Genomic DNA, 18,014 nt, shown 5'->3' on the forward strand with positions numbered 1-18,014 from the left:
TTGCTTCCAGCTCTTTGGGAAGCTAAGAAACAACTCGCTCTGCACAGTGCTCTTACAGCCTACCGGGAACATCTCTTCCAAAGGCCTGTGAAACGCAGTTTCTTTGCAGGCCTGATCTGGCTGAAGTAGGACTTCTGCTCTGGGTGTGCTACTTTGCCCTAGTGCTGAAAGGCACAACGTGGAGGCTTCTTTCCAAAGGGCGAGTTGGGCCCCACAGCATCTTGCTTCCAGCTCTTTGGGAAGCTAAGAAACCACTCGCTCTGCACAGTGCTCTTACAGCCTAGTGGGAACATCTCTTCCAAAGGCCTGTGAAACGCAGTTTCTTTGCAGGCCTGATCTGGCTGAAGTAGAACTTCTGCTCTGGGTGTGCTACTTTGCCCTAGAGCTGAAAGGCACAACGTGCAGGCTTCTTTCCAAAGGGCGAGTTGGGCCCCACAGCATCTTGCTTCCAGCTCTTTGGGAAGCTAAGAAACAACTCGCTCTGCACAGTGCTCTTACAGCCTACCGGGAACATCTCTTCCAAAGGCCTGTGAAACGCAGTTTCTTTGCAGGCCTGATCTGGCTGAAGTAGGACTTCTGCTCTGGGTGTGCTACTTTGCCCTAGAGCTGAAAGGCACAACGTGCAGGCTTCTTTCCAAAGGGCGAGTTGGGCCCCACAGCATCTTGCTTCCAGCTCTTTGGGAAGCTAAGAAACAACTCGCTCTGCACAGTGCTCTTACAGGCTACCGGGAACATCTCTTCCAAAGGCCTGTGAAACGCAGTTTCTTTGCAGGCCTGATCTGGCTGAAGTAGGACTTCTGCTCTGGGTGTGCTACTTTGCCCTAGAGCTGAAAGGCACAACGTGCAGGCTTCTTTCCAAAGGGCGAGTTGGGCTCCACAGCATCTTGATTCCAGCTCTTTGGGAAGCTAAGAAACAACTCGCTCTGCACAGTGCTCTTACAGCCTACCGGGAACATCTCTTCCAAAGGCCTGTGAAACGCACTTTCTTTGCAGGCCTGATCTGGCTGAAGTAGGACTTCTGCTCTGGGTGTGCTACTTTGCCCTAGAGCTGAAAGGCACAACGTGCAGGCTTCTTTCCAAAGGGCGAGTTGGGCCCCACAGCATCTTGCTTCCAGCTCTTTGGGAAGCTAAGAAACCACTCGCTCTGCACAGTGCTCTAACAGCCTAGTGGGAGCATCTCTTCCAAAGGCCTGTGAAACGCAGTTTCTTTGCAGGCCTGATCTGGCTGAAGTAGGACTTCTGCTCTGGGTGTGCTACTTTGCCCTAGAGCTGAAAGGCACAACGTGCAGTCTTCTTTCCAAAGGGCGAGTTGGGCTCCACAGCATCTTGCTTCCAGCTCTTTGGGAAGCTAAGAAACAACTCGCTCTGCACAGTGCTCTTACAGCCTAGTGGGAACATCTCTTCCAAAGGCCTGTGAAACGCAGTTTCTTTGCAGGCCTGATCTGGCTGAAGTAGGACTTCTGCTCTGGGTGTGCTACTTTGCCCTAGAGCTGAAAGGCACAACGTGCAGGCTTCTTTCCAAAGGGCGAGTTGGGCCCCACAGCATCTTGCTTCCAGCTCTTTGGGAAGCTAAGAAACAACTCGCTCTGCACAGTGCTCTTACAGCCTACCGGGAACATCTCTTCCAAAGGCCTGTGAAACGCAGTTTCTTTGCAGGCCTGATCTGGCTGAAGTAGGACTTCTGCTCTGGGTGTGCTACTTTGCCCTAGAGCTGAAAGGCACAACGTGCAGGCTTCTTTCCAAAGGGCGAGTTGGGCCCCACAGCATCTTGCTTCCAGCTCTTTGGGAAGCTGAGAAACCACTCGCTCTGCACAGTGCTCTTACAGCCTACCGGGAACATCTCTTCCAAAGGCCTGTGAAACGCAGTTTCTTTGCAGGCCTGATCTGGCTGAAGTAGGACTTCTGCTCTGGGTGTGCTACTTTGCCCTAGAGGTGAAAGGCACAACGTGCAGGCTTCTTTCCAAAGGGCGAGAAGGGCCCCACAGCATCTTGCTTCCAGCTCTTTGGGAAGCTAAGAAACAACTCGCTCTGCACAGTGCTCTTACAGCCTAGTGGGAACATCTCTTCCAAAGGCCTGTGAAACGCAGTTTCTTTGCAGGCCTGATCTGGCTGAAGTAGGACTTCTGCTCTGGGTGTGCTACTTTGCCCTAGAGCTGAAAGGCACAACGTGCAGGCTTCTTTCCAAAGGGCGAGTTGGGCCCCACAGCATCTTGCTTCCAGCTCTTTGGGAAGCTAAGAAACCACTCGCTCTGCACAGTGCTCTTACAGCCTTGTGGGCACATATCTTCCAAAGGCCTGTGAAACGCAGTTTCTTTGCAGGCCTGATCTGGCTGAAGTAGGACTTCTGCTCTGGGTGTGCTACTTTGCCCTAGAGCTGAAAGGCACAACGTGCAGGCTTCTTTCCAAAGGGCGAGTTGGGCCCCACAGCATCTTGCTTCCAGCTCTTTGGGAAGCTAAGAAACCACTCGCTCTGCACAGTGCTCTTACAGCCTACCGGGAACATCTCTTCCAAAGGCCTGTGAAACGCAGTTTCTTTGCAGGCCTGATCTGGCTGAAGTAGGACTTCTGCTCTGGGTGTGCTACTTTGCCCTAGAGCTGAAAGGCACAACGTGCAGGCTTCTTTCCAAAGGGCGAGTTGGGCCCCACAGCATCTTGCTTCCAGCTCTTTGATAAGCTAAGAAACCACTCGCTCTGCACAGTGCTCTTACAGCCTTGTGGGCACATATCTTCCAAAGGCCTGTGAAACGCAGTTTCTTTGCAGGCCTGATCTGGCTGAAGTAGGACTTCTGCTCTGGGTGTGCTACTTTGCCCTAGAGCTGAAAGGCACAACGTGCAGGCTTCTTTCCAAAGGGCGAGTTGGGCCCCACAGCATCTTGCTTCCAGCTCTTTGGGAAGCTAAGAAACCACTCGCTCTGCACAGTGCTCTTACAGCCTACCGGGAACATCTCTTCCAAAGGCCTGTGAAACGCAGTTTCTTTGCAGGCCTGATCTGGCTGAAGTAGGACTTCTGCTCTGGGTGTGCTACTTTGCCCTAGAGCTGAAAGGCACAACGTGCAGGCTTCTTTCCAAAGGGCGAGTTGGGCCCCACAGCATCTTGCTTCCAGCTCTTTGGGAAGCTAAGAAACCACTCGCTCTGCACAGTGCTCTTACAGCCTACCGGGAACATCTCTTCCAAAGGCCTGTGAAACGCAGTTTCTTTGCAGGCCTGATCTGGCTGAAGTAGGACTTCTGCTCTGGGTGTGGTACTTTGCCCTAGAGCTGAAAGGCACAACGTGCAGGCTTCTTTCCAAAGGGCGAGTTGGGCCCCACAGCATCTTGCTTCCAGCTCTTTGGGAAGCTGAGAAACCACTCGCTCTGCACAGTGCTCTTACAGCCTAGTGGGAACATCTCTTCCAAAGGCCTGTGAAACGCAGTTTCTTTGCAGGCCTGATCTGGCTGAAGTAGGACTTCTGCTCTGGGTGTGCTACTTTGCCCTAGAGCTGAAAGGCACAACGTGCAGGCTTCTTTCCAAAGGGCGAGTTGGGCCCCACAGCATCTTGCTTCCAGCTCTTTGGGAAGCTAAGAAACAACTCGCTCTGCACAGTGCTCTTACAGCCTACCGGGAACATCTCTTCCAAAGGCCTGTGAAACGCAGTTTCTTTGCAGGCCTGATCTGGCTGAAGTAGGACTTCTGCTCTGGGTGTGCTACTTTGCCCTAGAGCTGAAAGGCACAACGTGCAGGCTTCTTTCCAAAGGGCGAGTTGGGCCCCACAGCATCTTGCTTCCAGCTCTTTGGGAAGCTAAGAAACCACTCGCTCTGCACAGTGCTCTAACAGCCTAGTGGGAACATCTCTTCCAAAGGCCTGTGAAACGCAGTTTCTTTGCAGGCCTGATCTGGCTGAAGTAGGACTTCTGCTCTGGGTGTGCTACTTTGCCCTAGAGCTGAAAGGCACAACGTGCAGGCTTCTTTCCAAAGGGCGAGTTGGGCTCCACAGCATCTTGATTCCAGCTCTTTGGGAAGCTAAGAAACAACTCGCTCTGCACAGTGCTCTTACAGCCTACCGGGAACATCTCTTCCAAAGGACTGTGAAACGCAGTTTCTTTGCAGGCCTGATCTGGCTGAAGTAGGACTTCTGCTCTGGGTGTGCTACTTTGCCCTAGAGCTGAAAGGCACAACGTGCAGGCTTCTTTCCAAAGGGCGAGTTGGGCCCCACAGCATCTTGCTTCCAGCTCTTTGGGAAGCTAAGAAACCACTCGCTCTGCACAGTGCTCTAACAGCCTAGTGGGAGCATCTCTTCCAAAGGCCTGTGAAACGCAGTTTCTTTGCAGGCCTGATCTGGCTGAAGTAGGACTTCTGCTCTGGGTGTGCTACTTTGCCCTAGAGCTGAAAGGCACAACGTGCAGTCTTCTTTCCAAAGGGCGAGTTGGGCTCCACAGCATCTTGCTTCCATCTCTTTGGGAAGCTAAGAAACAACTCGCTCTGCACAGTGCTCTTACAGCCTAGTGGGAACATCTCTTCCAAAGGCCTGTGAAACGCAGTTTCTTTGCAGGCCTGAGCTGGCTGAAGTAGGACTTCTGCTCTGGGTGTGCTACTTTGCCCTAGAGCTGAAAGGCACAACGTGCAGGCTTCTTTCCAAAGGGCGAGTTGGGCCCCACAGCATCTTGCTTCCAGCTCTTTGGGAAGCTAAGAAACAACTCGATCTGCACAGTGCTCTTACAGCCTACCAGGAACATCTCTTCCAAAGGCCTGTGAAACGCAGTTTCTTTGCAGGCCTGATCTGGCTGAAGTAGGACTTCTGCTCTGGGTGTGCTACTTTGCCCTAGAGCTGAAAGGCACAACGTGCAGGCTTCTTTCCAAAGGGCGAGTTGGGCCCCACAGCATCTTGCTTCCAGCTCTTTGGGAAGCTGAGAAACCACTCGCTCTGCACAGTGCTCTTACAGCCTAGTGGGAACATCTCTTCCAAAGGCCTGTGAAACGCAGTTTCTTTGCAGGCCTGATGTGGCTGAAGTAGGACTTCTGCTCTGGGTGTGCTACTTTGCCCTTGAGCTGAAAGGCACAACGTGCAGGCTTCTTTCCAAAGGGCGAGTTGGGCCCCACAGCGTCTTGCTTCCAGCTCTTTGGGAAGCTAAGAAACAACTCGCTCTGCACAGTGCTCTTACAGCCTACGGGGAACATCTCTTCCAAAGGCCTGTGAAACGCAGTTTCTTTGCAGGCCTGATCTGGCTGAAGTAGGACTTCTGCTCTGGGTGTGCTACTTTGCCCTAGAGCTGAAAGGCACAACGTGCAGGCTTCTTTCCAAAGGGCGAGTTGGGCCCCACAGCATCTTGCTTCCAGCTCTTTGGGAAGCTAAGAAACCACTCGCTCTGCACAGTGCTCTTACAGCCTACCGGGAACATCTCTTCCAAAGCCTGTGAAACGCAGTTTCTTTGCAGGCCTGATCTGGCTGAAGTAGGACTTCTGCTCTGGGTGTGCTACTTTGCCCTAGAGCTGAAAGGCACAACGTGCAGGCTTCTTTCCAAAGGGCGAGTTGGGCCCCACAGCATCTTGCTTCCAGCTCTTTGGGAAGCTAAGAAACAACTCGCTCTGCACAGTGCTCTTACAGCCTACGGGGAACATCTCTTCCAAAGGCCTGTGAAACGCAGTTTCTTTGCAGGCCTGATCTGGCTGAAGTAGGACTTCTGCTCTGGGTGTGCTACTTTGCCCTAGAGCTGAAAGGCACAACGTGCAGGCTTCTTTCCAAAGGGCGAGTTGGGCCCCACAGCATCTTGCTTCCAGCTCTTGGGGAATCTAAGACACAACTCGCTCTGCACAGTGCTCTTACAGCCTACCGGGAACAACTCTTCCAAAGGCCTGTGAAACGCAGTTTCTTTGCAGGCCTGATCTGGCTGAAGTAGGACTTCTGCTCTGGGTGTGCTACTTTGCCCTAGAGCTGAAAGGCACAACGTGCAGGCTTCTTTCCAAAGGGCGAGTTGGGCCCCACAGCATCTTGCTTCCAGCTCTTTGGGAAGCTGAGAAACCACTCGCTCTGCACAGTGCTCTTACAGCCTAGTGGGAACATCTCTTCCAAAGGCATGTGAAACGCAGTTTCTTTGCAGACCTGATCTGGCTGAAGTAGGACTTCTGCTCTGGGTGTGCTACTTTGCCCTAGAGCTGAAAGGCACAACGTGCAGGCTTCTTTCCAAAGGGCGAGTTGGGTTCCACTGCATCTTGATTCCAGCTGTTTCGGAAGCTAAGAAACAACTCGCTCTGCACAGTGCTCTTACAGCCTAGTGGGAACATCTCTTCCAAAGGCCTGTGAAACGCAGTTTCTTTGCAGGCCTGATCTGGCTGAAGTAGGACTTCTGCTCTGGGTGTGCTACTTTGCCCTAGAGCTGAAAGGCACAACGTGCAGGCTTCTTTCCAAAGGGCGAGTTGGGCCCCACAGAATCTTGCTTCCAGCTCTTGGGGAATCTAAGAAACAACTCGCTCTGCACAGTGCTCTTACAGCCTAGTGGGAACATCTCTTCCAAAGGCCTGTGAAACGCAGTTTCTTTGCAGGCCTGATCTGGCTGAAGTAGGACTTCTGCTCTGGGTGTGCTACTTTGCCCTAGAGCTGAAAGGCACAACGTGCAGGCTTCTTTCCAAAGGGCGAGTTGGGCCCCACAGCATCTTGCTTCCAGCTCTTTGGGAAGCTGAGAAACCACTCGCTCTGCACAGTGCTCTTACAGCCTAGTGGGAACATCTCTTCCAAAGGCCTGTGAAACGCAGTTTCTTTGCAGGCCTGATCTGGCTGAAGTAGGACTTCTGCTCTGGGTGTGCTACTTTGCCCTAGAGCTGAAAGGCACAACGTGCAGGCTTCTTTCCAAAGGGCGAGTTGGGCCCCACAGCATCTTGCTTCCAGCTCTTTGGGAAGCTAAGAAACAACTCGCTCTGCACAGTGCTCTTACAGCCTACCGGGAACATCTCTTCCAAAGGCCTGTGAAACGCAGTTTCTTTGCAGGCCTGATCTGGCTGAAGTAGGACTTCTGCTCTGGGTGTGCTACTTTGCCCTAGAGCTGAAAGGCACAACGTGCAGGCTTCTTTCCAAAGGGCGAGTTGGGCCCCACAGCATCTTGCTTCCAGCTCTTTGGGAAGCTAAGAAACCACTCGCTCTGCACAGTGCTCTAACAGCCTAGTGGGAACATCTCTTCCAAAGGCCTGTGAAACGCAGTTTCTTTGCAGGCCTGATCTGGCTGAAGTAGGACTTCTGCTCTGGGTGTGCTACTTTGCCCTAGAGCTGAAAGGCACAACGTGCAGGCTTCTTTCCAAAGGGCGAGTTGGGCTCCACAGCATCTTGATTCCAGCTCTTTGGGAAGCTAAGAAACAACTCGCTCTGCACAGTGCTCTTACAGCCTACCGGGAACATCTCTTCCAAAGGCCTGTGAAACGCAGTTTCTTTGCAGGCCTGATCTGGCTGAAGTAGGACTTCTGCTCTGGGTGTGCTACTTTGCCCTAGAGCTGAAAGGCACAACGTGCAGGCCTCTTTCCAAAGGGCGAGTTGGGCCCCACAGCATCTTGCTTCCAGCTCTTTGGGAAGCTGAGAAAACACTCGCTCTGCACAGTGCTCTTACAGCCTAGTGGGAACATCTCTTCCAAAGGCCTGTGAAACGCAGTTTCTTTGCAGGCCTGATCTGGCTGAAGTAGGACTTCTGCTCTGGGTGTGCTACTTTGCCCTAGAGCTGAAAGGCACAACGTGCAGGTTTCTTTCCAAAGGGCGAGTTGGGCCCCACAGCATCTTGCTTCCAGCTCTTTGGGAAGCTAAGAAACAACTCGCTCTGCACAGTGCTCTTACAGCCTACCATGAACATCTCTTCCAAAGGCCTGTGAAACGCAGTTTCTTTGCAGACCTGATCTGGCTGAAGTAGGACTTCTGCTCTGGGTGTGCTACTTTGCCCTAGAGCTGAAAGGCACAACGTGCAGGCTTCTTTCCAAAGGGCGAGTTGGGCCCCACAGCATCTTGCTTCCAGCTCTTTGGGAAGCTAAGAAACAACTCGCTCTGCACAGTGCTCTTACAGCCTACCGTGAACATCTCTTCCAAAGGCCTGTGAAACGCAGTTTCTTTGAAGGCCTGATCTGGCTGAAGTAGGACTTCTGCTCTGGGTGTGCTACTTTGCGCTAGAGCTGAAAGGCACAACGTGCAGGCTTCTTTCCAAAGGGCGAGTTGGGCCCCACAGCATCTTGCTTCCAGCTCTTTGGGAAGCTAAGAAACCACTCTCTCTGCACAGTGCTCTTACAGCCTAGTGGGAATATCTCTTCCAAAGGCCTGAGAAACGCAGTTTCTTCGCAGGCCTGATCTGGCTGAAGTAGGACTTCTGCTCTGGGTGTGCTACTTTGCCCTAGAGCTGAAAGGCACAACGTGCAGGCTTCTTTCCAAAGGGCGAGTTGGGCCCCACAGCATCTTGCTTCCAGCTCTTTGGGAAGCTAAGAAACAACTCGCTCTGCACAGTGCTCTTACAGCCTACCGGGAACATCTCTTCCAAAGGCCTGTGAAACGCAGTTTCTTTGCAGGCCTGATCTGGCTGAAGTAGGACTTCTGCTCTGGGTGTGCTACTTTGCCCTAGAGCTGAAAGGCACAAACGTGCAGGCTTCTTTCCAAAGGGCGTGTTGGGGCCCACAGCATCTTGCTTCCAGCTCTTTGGGAAGCTAAGAAACAACTCGCTCTGCTCAGTGCTCTTACAGCCTACCGGGAACATCTCTTCCAAAGGCCTGTGAAACGCAGTTTCTTTGCAGGCCTGATCTGGCTGAAGTAGGACTTCTGCTCTGGGTGTGCTACTTTGCCCTAGAGCTGAAAGGCACAACGTGCAGGCTTCTTTCCAAAGGGCGAGTTGGGCCCCACAGCATCTTGCTTCCAGCTCTTTGGGAAGCTAAGAAACAACTCGCTCTGCACAGTGCTCTTACAGCCTAGTGGGAACATCTCTTCCAAAGGCCTGTGAAACGCAGTTTCTTTGCAGGCCTGATCTGGCTGAAGTAGGACTTCTGCTCTGGGTGTGCTACTTTGCCCTAGAGCTGAAAGGCACAACGTGCAGGCTTCTTTCCAATGGGCGAGTTGGGCCCCACAGCATCTTGCTTCCAGCTCTTTGGGAAGCTAAGAAACAACTCGCTCTGCACAGTGCTCTTACAGCCTACCGGGAACATCTCTTCCAAAGGCCTGTGAAACGCAGTTTCTTTGCAGGCCTGATCTGGCTGAAGTAGGACTTCTGCTCTGGGTGTGCTACTTTGCCCTAGAGCTCAAAGGCACAACGTGCAGCCTTCTTTCCAAAGGGCGAGTTGGGCCCCACAGCATCTTGCTTCCAGCTCTTTGGGAAGCTAAGAAACAACTCGCTCTGCACAGTGCTCTTACAGCCTAGTGGGAACGTCTCTTACAAAGGCCTGTGAAACGCAGTTTCTTTGCAGGCCTGATCTGGCTGAAGTAGGACTTCTGCTCTGGGTGTGCTACTTTGCCCTAGAGCTGAAAGGCACAACGTGCAGGCTTCTTTCCAAAGGGCGAGTTGGGCCCCACAGCATCTTGCTTCCAGCTCTTTGGGAAGCTAAGAAACAACTCGCTCTGCACAGTGCTCTTACAGCCTACCAGGAACATCTCTTCCAAAGGCCAGTGAAACGCAGTTTCTTTGCAGGCCTGATCTGGCTGAAGTAGGACTTCTGCTCTGGGTGTGCTACTTTGCCCAAGAGCTGAAAGGCTCAACGTGCAGGCTTCTTTCCAAAGGGCGAGTTGGGCCCCACAGCGTCTTGCTTCCAGCTCTTTGGGAAGCTAAGAAACAACTCGCTCTGCACAGTGCTCTTACAGCCTACGGGGAACATCTCTTCCAAAGGCCTGTGAAACGCAGTTTCTTTGCAGGCCTGATCTGGCTGAAGTAGGACTTCTGCTCTGGGTGTGCTACTTTGCCCTAGAGCTGAAAGGCACAACGTGCAGGCTTCTTTACAAAGGGCGAGTTGGGCTCCACAGCATCTTGATTCCAGCTCTTTGGGAAGCTAAGAAACAACTCGCTCTGCACAGTGCTCTTACAGCCTAGTGGGAACATCTCTTCCAAAGGCCTGTGAAACGCAGTTTCTTTGCAGGCCTGATCTGGCTGAAGTAGGACTTCTGCTCTGGGTGTGCTACTTTGCCCTAGAGCTGAAAGGCACAACGTGCAGGCTTCTTTCCAAAGGGCGAGTTGGGCCCCACAGCATCTTGCTTCCAGCTCTTTGGGAAGCTAAGAAACCACTCGCTCTGCACAGTGCCCTAACAGCCTAGTGGGAACATCTCTTCCAAAGGCCTGTGAAACGCAGTTTCTTTGCAGGCCTGATCTGGCTGAAGTAGGACTTCTGCTCTGGGTGTGCTACTTTGCCCTAGAGCTGAAAGGCACAACGTGCAGGCTTCTTTCCAAAGGGCGAGTTGGGCTCCACAGCATCTTGATTCCAGCTCTTTGGGAAGCTAAGAAACCACTCGCTCTGCACAGTGCTCTTACAGCCTACCGGGAACATCTCTTCCAAAGGCCTGTGAAACGCAGTTTCTTTGCAGGCCTGATCTGGCTGAAGTAGGACTTCTGCTCTGGGTGTGCTACTTTGCCCTAGAGCTGAAAGGCACAACGTGCAGGCTTCTTTCCAAAGGGCGAGTTGGGCCCCACAGCATCTTGCTTCCAGCTCTTTGGGAAGCTGAGAAACCACTCGCTCTGCACAGTGCTCTTACAGCCTAGTGGGAACATCTCTTCCAAAGGCCTGTGAAACGCAGTTTCTTTGCAGGCCTGATCTGGCTGAAGTAGGACTTCTGCTCTGGGTGTGCTACTTTGCCCTAGAGCTGAAAGGCACAACGTGCAGGTTTCTTTCAAAGGGCGAGTTGGGCCCCACAGCATCTTGCTTCCAGCTCTTTGGGAAGCTAAGAAACAACTCGCTCTGCACAGTGCTCTTACAGCCTACCATGAACATCTCTTCCAAAGGCCTGTGAAACGCAGTTTCTTTGCAGACCTGATCTGGCTGAAGTAGGACTTCTGCTCTGGGTGTGCTACTTTGCCCTAGAGCTGAAAGGCACAACGTGCAGGCTTCTTTCCAAAGGGCGAGTTGGGCCCCACAGCATCTTGCTTCCAGCTCTTTGGGAAGCTAAGAAACAACTCGCTCTGCACAGTGCTCTTACAGCCTACCGTGAACATCTCTTCCAAAGGCCTGTGAAACGCAGTTTCTTTGAAGGCCTGATCTGGCTGAAGTAGGACTTCTGCTCTGGGTGTGCTACTTTGCGCTAGAGCTGAAAGGCACAACGTGCAGGCTTCTTTCCAAAGGGCGAGTTGGGCCCCACAGCATCTTGCTTCCAGCTCTTTGGGAAGCTAAGAAACCACTCTCTCTGCACAGTGCTCTTACAGCCTAGTGGGAATATCTCTTCCAAAGGCCTGAGAAACGCAGTTTCTTCGCAGGCCTGATCTGGCTGAAGTAGGACTTCTGCTCTGGGTGTGCTACTTTGCCCTAGAGCTGAAAGGCACAACGTGCAGGCTTCTTTCCAAAGGGCGAGTTGGGGCCCACAGCATCTTGCTTCCAGCTCTTTGGGAAGCTAAGAAACAACTCGCTCTGCACAGTGCTCTTACAGCCTACCGGGAACATCTCTTCCAAAGGCCTGTGAAACGCAGTTTCTTTGCAGGCCTGATCTGGCTGAAGTAGGACTTCTGCTCTGGGTGTGCTACTTTGCCCTAGAGCTGAAAAGCACAAACGTGCAGGCTTCTTTCCAAAGGGCGTGTTGGGGCCCACAGCATCTTGCTTCCAGCTCTTTGGGAAGCTAAGAAACAACTCGCTCTGCTCAGTGCTCTTACAGCCTACCGGGAACATCTCTTCCAAAGGCCTGTGAAACGCAGTTTCTTTGCAGGCCTGATCTGGCTGAAGTAGGACTTCTGCTCTGGGTGTGCTACTTTGCCCTAGAGCTGAAAGGCACAACGTGCAGGCTTCTTTCCAAAGGGCGAGTTGGGCCCCACAGCATCTTGCTTCCAGCTCTTTGGGAAGCTAAGAAACAACTCGCTCTGCACAGTGCTCTTACAGCCTAGTGGGAACATCTCTTCCAAAGGCCTGTGAAACGCAGTTTCTTTGCAGGCCTGATCTGGCTGAAGTAGGACTTCTGCTCTGGGTGTGCTACTTTGCCCTAGAGCTGAAAGGCACAACGTGCAGGCTTCTTTCCAATGGGCGAGTTGGGCCCCACAGCATCTTGCTTCCAGCTCTTTGGGAAGCTAAGAAACAACTCGCTCTGCACAGTGCTCTTACAGCCTACCGGGAACATCTCTTCCAAAGGCCTGTGAAACGCAGTTTCTTTGCAGGCCTGATCTGGCTGAAGTAGGACTTCTGCTCTGGGTGTGCTACTTTGCCCTAGAGCTCAAAGGCACAACGTGCAGCCTTCTTTCCAAAGGGCGAGTTGGGCCCCACAGCATCTTGCTTCCAGCTCTTTGGGAAGCTAAGAAACAACTCGCTCTGCACAGTGCTCTTACAGCCTAGTGGGAACGTCTCTTCCAAAGGCCTGTGAAACGCAGTTTCTTTGCAGGCCTGATCTGGCTGAAGTAGGACTTCTGCTCTGGGTGTGCTACTTTGCCCTAGAGCTGAAAGGCACAACGTGCAGGCTTCTTTCCAAAGGGCGAGTTGGGCCCCACAGCATCTTGCTTCCAGCTCTTTGGGAAGCTAAGAAACAACTCGCTCTGCACAGTGCTCTTACAGCCTACCAGGAACATCTCTTCCAAAGGCCAGTGAAACGCAGTTTCTTTGCAGGCCTGATCTGGCTGAAGTAGGACTTCTGCTCTGGGTGTGCTACTTTGCCCAAGAGCTGAAAGGCTCAACGTGCAGGCTTCTTTCCAAAGGGCGAGTTGGGCCCCACAGCGTCTTGCTTCCAGCTCTTTGGGAAGCTAAGAAACAACTCGCTCTGCACAGTGCTCTTACAGCCTACGGGGAACATCTCTTCCAAAGGCCTGTGAAACGCAGTTTCTTTGCAGGCCTGATCTGGCTGAAGTAGGACTTCTGCTCTGGGTGTGCTACTTTGCCCTAGAGCTGAAAGGCACAACGTGCAGGCTTCTTTCCAAAGGGCGAGTTGGGCCCCACAGCATCTTGCTTCCAGCTCTTTGGGAAGCTAAGAAACCACTCGCTCTGCACAGTGCTCTTACAGCCTACCGGGAACATCTCTTCCAAAGCCTGTGAAACGCAGTTTCTTTGCAGGCCTGATCTGGCTGAAGTAGGACTTCTGCTCTGGGTGTGCTACTTTGCCCTAGAGCTGAAAGGCACAACGTGCAGGCTTCTTTCCAAAGGGCGAGTTGGGCCCCACAGCATCTTGCTTCCAGCTCTTTGGGAAGCTAAGAAACAACTCGCTCTGCACAGTGCTCTTACAGCCTACGGGGAACATCTCTTCCAAAGGCCTGTGAAACGCAGTTTCTTTGCAGGCCTGATCTGGCTGAAGTAGGACTTCTGCTCTGGGTGTGCTACTTTGCCCTAGAGCTGAAAGGCACAACGTGCAGGCTTCTTTCCAAAGGGCGAGTTGGGCCCCACAGCATCTTGCTTCCAGCTCTTGGGGAATCTAAGACAAAACTCGCTCTGCACAGTGCTCTTACAGCCTACCGGGAACAACTCTTCCAAAGGCCTGTGAAACGCAGTTTCTTTGCAGGCCTGATCTGGCTGAAGTAGGACTTCTGCTCTGGGTGTGCTACTTTGCCCTAGAGCTGAAAGGCACAACGTGCAGGCTTCTTTCCAAAGGGCGAGTTGGGCCCCACAGCATCTTGCTTCCAGCTCTTTGGGAAGCTGAGAAACCACTCGCTCTGCACAGTGCTCTTACAGCCTAGTGGGAACATCTCTTCCAAAGGCATGTGAAACGCAGTTTCTTTGCAGACCTGATCTGGCTGAAGTAGGACTTCTGCTCTGGGTGTGCTACTTTGCCCTAGAGCTGAAAGGCACAACGTGCAGGCTTCTTTCCAAAGGGCGAGTTGGGCTCCACTGCATCTTGATTCCAGCTGTTTCGGAAGCTAAGAAACAACTCGCTCTGCACAGTGCTCTTACAGCCTAGTGGGAACATCTCTTCCAAAGGCCTGTGAAACGCAGTTTCTTTGCAGGCCTGATCTGGCTGAAGTAGGACTTCTGCTCTGGGTGTGCTACTTTGCCCTAGAGCTGAAAGGCACAACGTGCAGGCTTCTTTCCAAAGGGCGAGTTGGGCCCCACAGAATCTTGCTTCCAGCTCTTGGGGAATCTAAGAAACAACTCGCTCTGCACAGTGCTCTTACAGCCTAGTGGGAACATCTCTTCCAAAGGCCTGTGAAACGCAGTTTCTTTGCAGGCCTGATCTGGCTGAAGTAGGACTTCTGCTCTGGGTGTGCTACTTTGCCCTAGAGCTGAAAGGCACAACGTGCAGGCTTCTTTCCAAAGGGCGAGTTGGGCCCCACAGCATCTTGCTTCCAGCTCTTTGGGAAGCTGAGAAACCACTCGCTCTGCACAGTGCTCTTACAGCCTAGTGGGAACATCTCTTCCAAAGGCCTGTGAAACGCAGTTTCTTTGCAGGCCTGATCTGGCTGAAGTAGGACTTCTGCTCTGGGTGTGCTACTTTGCCCTAGAGCTGAAAGGCACAACGTGCAGGCTTCTTTCCAAAGGGCGAGTTGGGCCCCACAGCATCTTGCTTCCAGCTCTTTGGGAAGCTAAGAAACAACTCGCTCTGCACAGTGCTCTTACAGCCTACCGGGAACATCTCTTCCAAAGGCCTGTGAAACGCAGTTTCTTTGCAGGCCTGATCTGGCTGAAGTAGGACTTCTGCTCTGGGTGTGCTACTTTGCCCTAGAGCTGAAAGGCACAACGTGCAGGCTTCTTTCCAAAGGGCGAGTTGGGCCCCACAGCATCTTGCTTCCAGCTCTTTGGGAAGCTAAGAAACCACTCGCTCTGCACAGTGCTCTAACAGCCTAGTGGGAACATCTCTTCCAAAGGCCTGTGAAACGCAGTTTCTTTGCAGGCCTGATCTGGCTGAAGTAGGACTTCTGCTCTGGGTGTGCTACTTTGCCCTAGAGCTGAAAGGCACAACGTGCAGGCTTCTTTCCAAAGGGCGAGTTGGGCTCCACAGCATCTTGATTCCAGCTCTTTGGGAAGCTAAGAAACAACTCGCTCTGCACAGTGCTCTTACAGCCTACCGGGAACATCTCTTCCAAAGGCCTGTGAAACGCAGTTTCTTTGCAGGCCTGATCTGGCTGAAGTAGGACTTCTGCTCTGGGTGTGCTACTTTGCCCTAGAGCTGAAAGGCACAACGTGCAGGCTTCTTTCCAAAGGGCGAGTTGGGCCCCACAGCATCTTGCTTCCAGCTCTTTGGGAAGCTGAGAAAACACTCGCTCTGCACAGTGCTCTTACAGCCTAGTGGGAACATCTCTTCCAAAGGCCTGTGAAACGCAGTTTCTTTGCAGGCCTGATCTGGCTGAAGTAGGACTTCTGCTCTGGGTGTGCTACTTTGCCCTAGAGCTGAAAGGCACAACGTGCAGGTTTCTTTCCAAAGGGCGAGTTGGGCCCCACAGCATCTTGCTTCCAGCTCTTTGGGAAGCTAAGAAACAACTCGCTCTGCACAGTGCTCTTACAGCCTACCATGAACATCTCTTCCAAAGGCCTGTGAAACGCAGTTTCTTTGCAGACCTGATCTGGCTGAAGTAGGACTTCTGCTGTGGGTGTGCTACTTTGCCCTAGAGCTGAAAGGCACAACGTGCAGGCTTCTTTCCAAAGGGCGAGTTGGGCCCCACAGCATCTTGCTTCCAGCTCTTTGGGAAGCTAAGAAACAACTCGCTCTGCACAGTGCTCTTACAGCCTACCGTGAACATCTCTTCCAAAGGCCTGTGAAACGCAGTTTCTTTGAAGGCCTGATCTGGCTGAAGTAGGACTTCTGCTCTGGGTGTGCTACTTTGCGCTAGAGCTGAAAGGCACAACGTGCAGGCTTCTTTCCAAAGGGCGAGTTGGGCCCCAGAGCATCTTGCTTCCAGCTCTTTGGGAAGCTAAGAAACCACTCTCTCTGCACAGTGCTCTTACAGCCTAGTGGGAATATCTCTTCCAAAGGCCTGAGAAACGCAGTTTCTTCGCAGGCCTGATCTGGCTGAAGTAGGACTTCTGCTCTGGGTGTGCTACTTTGCCCTAGAGCTGAAAGGCACAACGTGCAGGCTTCTTTCCAAAGGGCGAGTTGGGCCCCACAGCATCTTGCTTCCAGCTCTTTGGGAAGCTAAGAAACAACTCGCTCTGCACAGTGCTCTTACAGCCTACCGGGAACATCTCTTCCAAAGGCCTGTGAAACGCAGTTTCTTTGCAGGCCTGATCTGGCTGAAGTAGGACTTCTGCTCTGGGTGTGCTACTTTGCCCTAGAGCTGAAAGGCACAAACGTGCAGGCTTCTTTCCAAAGGGCGTGTTGGGGCCCACAGCATCTTGCTTCCAGCTCTTTGGGAAGCTAAGAAACAACTCGCTCTGCTCAGTGCTCTTACAGCCTACCGGGAACATCTCTTCCAAAGGCCTGTGAAACGCAGTTTCTTTGCAGGCCTGATCTGGCTGAAGTAGGACTTCTGCTCTGGGTGTGCTACTTTGCCCTAGAGCTGAAAGGCACAACGTGCAGGCTTCTTTCCAAAGGGCGAGTTGGGCCCCACAGCATCTTGCTTCCAGCTCTTTGGGAAGCTAAGAAACAACTCGCTCTGCACAGTGCTCTTACAGCCTAGTGGGAACATCTCTTCCAAAGGCCTGTGAAACGCAGTTTCTTTGCAGGCCTGATCTGGCTGAAGTAGGACTTCTGCTCTGGGTGTGCTACTTTGCCCTAGAGCTGAAAGGCACAACGTGCAGGCTTCTTTCCAATGGGCGAGTTGGGCCCCACAGCATCTTGCTTCCAGCTCTTTGGGAAGCTAAGAAACAACTCGCTCTGCACAGTGCTCTTACAGCCTACCGGGAACATCTCTTCCAAAGGCCTGTGAAACGCAGTTTCTTTGCAGGCCTGATCTGGCTGAAGTAGGACTTCTGCTCTGGGTGTGCTACTTTGCCCTAGAGCTCAAAGGCACAACGTGCAGCCTTCTTTCCAAAGGGCGAGTTGGGCCCCACAGCATCTTGCTTCCAGCTCTTTGGGAAGCTAAGAAACAACTCGCTCTGCACAGTGCTCTTACAGCCTAGTGGGAACGTCTCTTACAAAGGCCTGTGAAACGCAGTTTCTTTGCAGGCCTGATCTGGCTGAAGTAGGACTTCTGCTCTGGGTGTGCTACTTTGCCCTAGAGCTGAAAGGCACAACGTGCAGGCTTCTTTCCAAAGGGCGAGTTGGGCCCCACAGCATCTTGCTTCCAGCTCTTTGGGAAGCTAAGAAACAACTCGCTCTGCACAGTGCTCTTACAGCCTACCAGGAACATCTCTTCCAAAGGCCAGTGAAACGCAGTTTCTTTGCAGGCCTGATCTGGCTGAAGTAGGACTTCTGCTCTGGGTGTGCTACTTTGCCCAAGAGCTGAAAGGCTCAACGTGCAGGCTTCTTTCCAAAGGGCGAGTTGGGCCCCACAGCGTCTTGCTTCCAGCTCTTTGGGAAGCTAAGAAACAACTCGCTCTGCACAGTGCTCTTACAGCCTACGGGGAACATCTCTTCCAAAGGCCTGTGAAACGCAGTTTCTTTGCAGGCCTGATCTGGCTGAAGTAGGACTTCTGCTCTGGGTGTGCTACTTTGCCCTAGAGCTGAAAGGCACAACGTGCAGGCTTCTTTACAAAGGGCGAGTTGGGCTCCACAGCATCTTGATTCCAGCTCTTTGGGAAGCTAAGAAACAACTCGCTCTGCACAGTGCTCTTACAGCCTAGTGGGAACATCTCTTCCAAAGGCCTGTGAAACGCAGTTTCTTTGCAGGCCTGATCTGGCTGAAGTAGGACTTCTGCTCTGGGTGTGCTACTTTGCCCTAGAGCTGAAAGGCACAACGTGCAGGCTTCTTTCCAAAGGGCGAGTTGGGCCCCACAGCATCTTGCTTCCAGCTCTTTGGGAAGCTAAGAAACCACTCGCTCTGCACAGTGCTCTAACAGCCTAGTGGGAACATCTCTTCCAAAGGCCTGTGAAACGCAGTTTCTTTGCAGGCCT

Source organism: Equus caballus, chromosome 27 (assembly GCF_041296265.1).
Source record: "Equus caballus isolate H_3958 breed thoroughbred chromosome 27, TB-T2T, whole genome shotgun sequence".
NCBI classification, from domain to species: domain Eukaryota; kingdom Metazoa; phylum Chordata; class Mammalia; order Perissodactyla; family Equidae; genus Equus; species Equus caballus.